The sequence below is a fragment of the Coenobita brevimanus genome, chromosome 54 (genome assembly GCF_032717465.1).
Source record: "Coenobita brevimanus isolate Jiangsu-jjx chromosome 54, ASM3271746v2, whole genome shotgun sequence".
In the NCBI taxonomy this organism is placed as follows: Eukaryota; Metazoa; Arthropoda; class Malacostraca; order Decapoda; family Coenobitidae; genus Coenobita; species Coenobita brevimanus.
Window position 1 is genome coordinate 32,078,461 of NC_137007.1, and position 6,624 is coordinate 32,085,084.

A 6,624-nucleotide genomic window follows, 5' to 3' on the forward strand; every position below is an offset into this window, starting at 1 on the left:
ACAATACTAATAATATTATAAAAAATACACTTTTCTATATTATGTGGAAATTACAAGGGCTTAAACACAAGCTGGGTCTGTCCTCCTCTGCCTGGAACCCTTTCATATGCCAGCCTGCCAACATCATGCGCAGGACCCTTACTGCTAGACTGATGGTGGGTGCTGAAGTCGTAGTCATGTGGGAAGTCGTGTCTTCGTCCAGTCTGCCTCAGGGTCACACGAGGGGAGGGTGGCACCAATGCTACATCTGCATTAGGGAGACTCCAGTGACGCTAACTATGATTGATAAGGAAAAAAAAAATAATAAAGATCAATCCTGTTTTACTACCTAAGACGTAAAGAGACATACTGGTACAGAAAGGTACTATAGCTCAGTGCACAAGGGGAAGGTTTCACCAATGTTGCATCTGCATTCGAGGGACAACAGTAAAGTTAACCATGACTAAGAAGATACAAAAGTGATAACAGTAAATTCCCTTTTACTCTATTTGAGATACAGGAGCCTGATGACAGGTTTTGCATAGGGAAAGGTGACACTGATACTGTATCTGTATCAGCACAACACTAGTAAAACTAAATGCTCATTTATGGAACATCTGTAACTGGCTTCTGTCAGAGTAAGTTCAGCTTCCATCCAACATTACTAAGTGCAGTCAGAAACATACATACATACATACATACATCATCTAATCCTGCATTGCCCCCTGAGGAGTGTAGATGCCCGGGGCTGGGCAAGTTGGTCCTGACATCTAAGATGAGAGTGGCCAGCCCCAATCATTCCTAAGTGGCATTACATGAGCAACAAACCCCAACCATCCCTTGGATATAAACCAACACAGGCTCAATCTGGTTGGGGCACCTTAATTACCCACTAAACCACCAGGCGCCATAGTTTGGTTATACAGTTACCACTCAGAGTACTAAATGGTTTCCTAGTCTACAGGAAACCATTTGGCTTGTCACTCAGTGTAGAGTCACCCACTGATGGAAGAGGAAAGAAACAATAAAATAAAGACGTAAGATGAAGAAAGGAAAGAAGTAAGGAAGAGAGGAGAGGGCAGCAACCTGAATGCAGGACTTCATCGAGTGAGTGGATGGTAAGCACCTCTGCTTATCACTAACAATACAGAGTATTCTGACATATCACAATATCATCATTATATACTTCACAAATTACTGCCATAAATTCATGACTGACGAGGTAATATATGGTGACAGTCAATACCATTTCATACCCTTCAAGATGTACGAGCCAAAGGATAAGCTACTGTAGTTCAATATTTTTAAGGAAGGTGACCAGCCTACTGTACTTCTCTTGATTGGATTATGTGATAAACAAAGCTTTGTAATACATCATAAGCTAATTCAGAATAATATGTACTGTATTAGTTCATTAGAAATCTTCCTGGGTAGATTTTTTTCTCCCTTGTATTGTAATTCTATCCCTATGGGAAATACAGGTAATGAATCATAACATCAATACTGTTATGTTATCCTTTCAAGAGTTAACTCTTTCAATATGAGCATATTTTTCAACGTTGAATAATACTGTCTGACAGCAGAATGAATGAAATACTGTACTGTATATAGCAATACAGGTCACTGGATTCAAGGGGCAAAATGGTAGATAAATTACAGAATATTGCAACTGAATGTTTTGCCACTATCGACAAAACTAATTCACCAGTTCTCCCAAAATTTAAGGCAAGAAGTGTATAGAATAATCTTCTGGTATTTTAAAACACATCCCTGATGCACAACAAGGACTGCACGTACAGGAAGTCCTCATCAGTATGTGTATTAAAATGTTACACCAATTTCCATACAACTGGATTTGAAAATTGGGTAAAACTGGTATTCAGTTTTAGAGGCAGCAGTGAAACTTTAACAGGCAAGTTTCTGTTAATTTGTTTTTGCCTTAATAATAAAAAATAGCACAAAAAATGTAGAAATATAACAAGGACCATCTGTACTAACCTTGACGTTGATATGGCCGTGCAACACCATAGACTCTGTTGCTGGGTGGCTCCGGGATGGAGTGATGATGCAAGGGCATCTGCCAGTATCCACTTGGCTTTACTTGGTGTTGTTCCAGTGAAGACCCATGGTGCATACTGTCACTGTTCATTGCAGAGTGATGAATACTATTGTTAACCTCCACATTATGATATGAACAGTGCTGCGCTTCTGTTGGATAGCTACCTATTTCCCATCTGTGTTTGTCAGAATTAGTGTATCGTGCCAGGAGAGCCTGGGGGTCTTGGTTTAAGAATGGATTAGGTACAGCTGGGTGCAAATGCTGTGCAGGGTGTGATACATCACTGTTACCCTCTGTATTAGGTACAGCTGGGTGCAAATGCTGTGAAGGGTGTGATACATCACTGTTACCCTCTGTAATCTTAAGGCAATCACTGTTGGGCTCCGGAAAATAAGATGACACAGTAAATGGCTCTTGGTTGTGTTGCAGAGGCCACTGTGGTTGACTTTCCACCGCAGAACCTTTCTGCTGAAAGCAATGAAGATATGCTTGTGGATTAAAGAGATCAGCCAAAGTATTTTCAACTTTGGCATTAGGAGCAGTGTATGGCCCAGCAATGGTATTGGCTGGTTCAAAAGAACATCTAACAGGATCTATGTAATTCTGGCTGATGTCATTACAGTGTACATATGAGGGAGAACTAGAAAGAACTGGTTTAGGGACATCTGGAAGAGGATACTGAGGATGGTTAGCTTTGGATGAATCACCTGTTACGGTACGTGGGTGGGCAGGATGGGAGCTATTTAATCTTAAAGTATCTGGCATGGGCTGAAGAGATGGGTCAGAGTAAGAGCTAAGTGGTGGAACATGGGCAGAGGAGTGTAGGCTAGTATAAGCTGGTGGGGCCACTGTGAAGTTACCAACGGTGCTGTATCTTTTCGAGTCCCTGCTCTCTACCCTATGAAACACTGAAGAATGGTCTGGGGGGTAGGAGTGTGGCTGGTAATGGCTGGGAGTTACATCAACATCCATCTTGCCACTGGCTGATGATGTCTGAGTATAAAGTGTTTCACCACCAAAATTATCAAAAACATGTGATGTGAAACTGCTGGGACGAGGATTACTGGAATCTGACTGAAATATCTGCTGAGATACATCAACCGTGCTGGGGTGATATGATCTATTCTCTTGGTTAACAGAAGAAACAGTGGCAGAGGTAGAAGGTACAGGGATTTCAGAGTTGTTCTCAGTATCTCCATGCAGAAGTTTATGAAGCATCTGGAAAAAATGTAATGTTTAAATGTATCAGTATATTTCATGATAGCCAGTCCATACAGCATTTATTTCACACTTTCAATGCATGACAGAAGGAGAAAGATAAGAGTTTAAACTTACCACAATTGAAGACACATACCAAAATAATAACCTTGCATTAACAATGGTTCATTACTTGAGGTTATATCCAAAGTGGGGTAATTTGGACTTTCATGGGAGGTAAACACAATAAAATTATCTTTATTATCCTTATACTCATCCTGGCTACTGCTGTACTATTGCCTATATATGGAGAGGTACAGTACTACCGAGATAAAGGGGATGAGAGAGTACAGAAGTGAAAGAACTATCACCAGCCAACACAGTGAGATGGACCACATATTCACTCATCATTCATGCTTTTCACAATCCTGGCTGCATCTCACACATATAACCATCTGCACATGTTGTTATTAAATTTTTATTCACATATGTACTTCACATACACCTGCCAGATACAGTCAATCAAGTTAAAAAGGATGCCAAACCCAAGACATTCTTCTCTGTCCATACATCACCAAACCAATTTCATCCTCCATTAACACTTCAGTGCCATCAACTTCCATAATTCACTTTCTCACACATTCATTTACCTTATCTATTAACCATCTTCCTGGCCTACCAAGTCTTCTTCCACCTCCAAACTCATTTACATGTACCTGTTTGAATACCGTACCTATAACTATTTTCTTAAGGCATACCAGCCAAACAAACACTCATTAACCCTGTTACTGACATATCTTAGGGTTCCTAACTTATTTTGTATTCTATCAGCTTTACCCACACCACACACATTCCTTAATGGTCCCATTTCCACTGCTCACTCCACTTTTCATACACATACCATACTAAACTCTTATATACATACACTGGTAAGAGAACAAACATACCTTCATTCACTCTTCTTGAGCTTCTATACTCAGAGTTTTGTTTCATATCTGGGCATACTTAGTGCCAGCCACTTTGCTTCCCTCAGCAACTCTAATCTCTACTTCCTTTGTACACTTATCTCTCTTTCCTATTACTGTACTGCAACACCTCATTCACTCCTAGTAAACCAGGTTAAAAACAAATACAAGATGAAAATTAAACACATCCATGAATCAAGAGCATAAAAGCACAGGGCTGGACACTCAGTTAAGGTAAGAGTACCAAGTTGCTCATACCTGAGTAACACTGTCTATCCAAATAACCCAAACACATTATCAAACTTTGACTTAAGGAGCACATCTGGCTGAAGCAATTGACCTGACCAGATCACTAGATATCCATTTGTTCACTTTATATTTACCATCGAACACAGTAAATGGTTTCCAAAGTTAAGAGACTGACCATGACAACCTTCCGGGGTATCCAAGGCAGGTTGGTGAGCAGTTGGTCCACTGGTTGAGTCAACAGCTCAGTCAAACTCAGGGCTGTCAACATTACCTGGTAAATTACAATAACTGTGGTATTTGTGGCAAATATTATAGTAGCTTACATAGTGAAATAATGAGATTTTTCATAGCCAAGAAGTTACTCATCTGACAAAATCTTTTGTGGCACCTCAGGAAAGGTGGCAATGCTCCCACTAACCACCATGAACAAGAATTGCAATTTTAACAATGCAACCATTTTGGCAATACCTTTAGTCATGGAGAGAATCCTACAACTCTGCTGTAACTGATGTGATTAACCTCTTCAATCTAAAGACATATTCTACTCTAATTTTCCTACCAGCATAAGACTACATTCAAATTAGGAAAGCTCTCTTGTACTGAAGAGATTAATGAAGGTGTATCTTATCCTACTAGTTCCATAAGTCTCTCATATGCTACACAGAATCATTTGAGGGTAACAAAAAGAGAATAATATTTTGTCATTTGTGTGAAGTGGTTAAAAACTACACAAGAAACTGACTCCAAGTCTCAGGAGGAATTAGACAGCAGCACAAAAAAAGACCCAGTGGTAGTCCAAGCCTGAACTGGATATTGTAATGTGTAAGTCTCAGCTTGAACTCTGATTTTTGTGTTCTGGTGGCTGTGTTGTACAATTATTCACCAAATTCTAGAGTCAACCATCACTTACAAGAGTATCTCCTTGTGCAGAAGGTAGCCAACCACCAATCCAGTGCTTAGTAATTCCTCTGAAACTTAGGGAAGTTTCTTGAATAATTACCAACTATGGCAGAACAGCATTGTAACATCTATCTTCTTATATCCCTTTGAAGTTCAGGGCAGATTCCTAGATAATTACCGACCACAGTGGTATAGCAATGTAGCATCTACCAATATCTTCCTAATTTACAACAATGCTGAAATAGTCTCCTTTTTTATCATTATGCCTCTTGGTATAGGTCAATGGAAGCCATGCCACACTTTGTTATACAGTATGCTAGCTGACACTGATTACCAGTAATCAGTGAAAAATCTGATGAGAAATATGACATTTACCGTCATCATCCACTCGCTCGACGTGGTGCTGTGCTTGGGTGGCTACCCTGTCCTGTCTTCTTTCCTTTCTTTTATGTCCTCCTTTCCTTCATTCTTTCCTCTTCCTTCAGTCTACTGGTGACTCTACACTGAGCGATAAGCCCAATGGTTTCCTGTACACCAGGAAACCATTAACATTGGGTGGTAACCATATAACCAAACTATAGCACCTAGTGGATTGGTGGGTAATTAAGGTGCTTCAACCAGACTGAGCCTGTGTCAGTTTATTTTCAAGGTATGGTTGAGGTTTATTGCTCATGAAATGCCACTCATGGATGAATGAGGCTGGTCACTCTCATCTCAAATGTCAGGACCAACTTGCCTAGCCCCAGGCTCCTATGCTCCTCATGGGGCAACACAGGATTAGATGATGATGATGATGATCAACATCTTTATGGTACAGAAATAGAAACTGAAAGTAATGCAATCACAGCAGAATATTCATGATCAGCATCTGTTTGGCACAATGTAATTAAACCCTTCAGCCTCCTGATGCTTTTCTGATTTTATTCTGGCTAATGGCAGATGATTTTATCCAGGCTTCATCTGGACTGAAGGGGTTACACTTAACCCATGGACTGCGACATACCTCAAGTGGGGTGTCTCGTAAAGCTGTGACATACCTCTTATGAGTGAGATTTTCAACAATGCACCAGAAGGGTTCTACAAGGATCAGTGTGACACAAAATTTATGGGGCATTAAGGTAAATGGTAGCTCTTATTCCCAACCCCTATCTTGAGCCCAGTTCCCAAGTTGCACCAACAACAATGACCCAAAAGTACAATATGCACTTTGTAATGCATTTTCCACAATATTATCACCCCAGGAAGGCAGTCGTGGGTCTAAATTGTTTAGAAAAA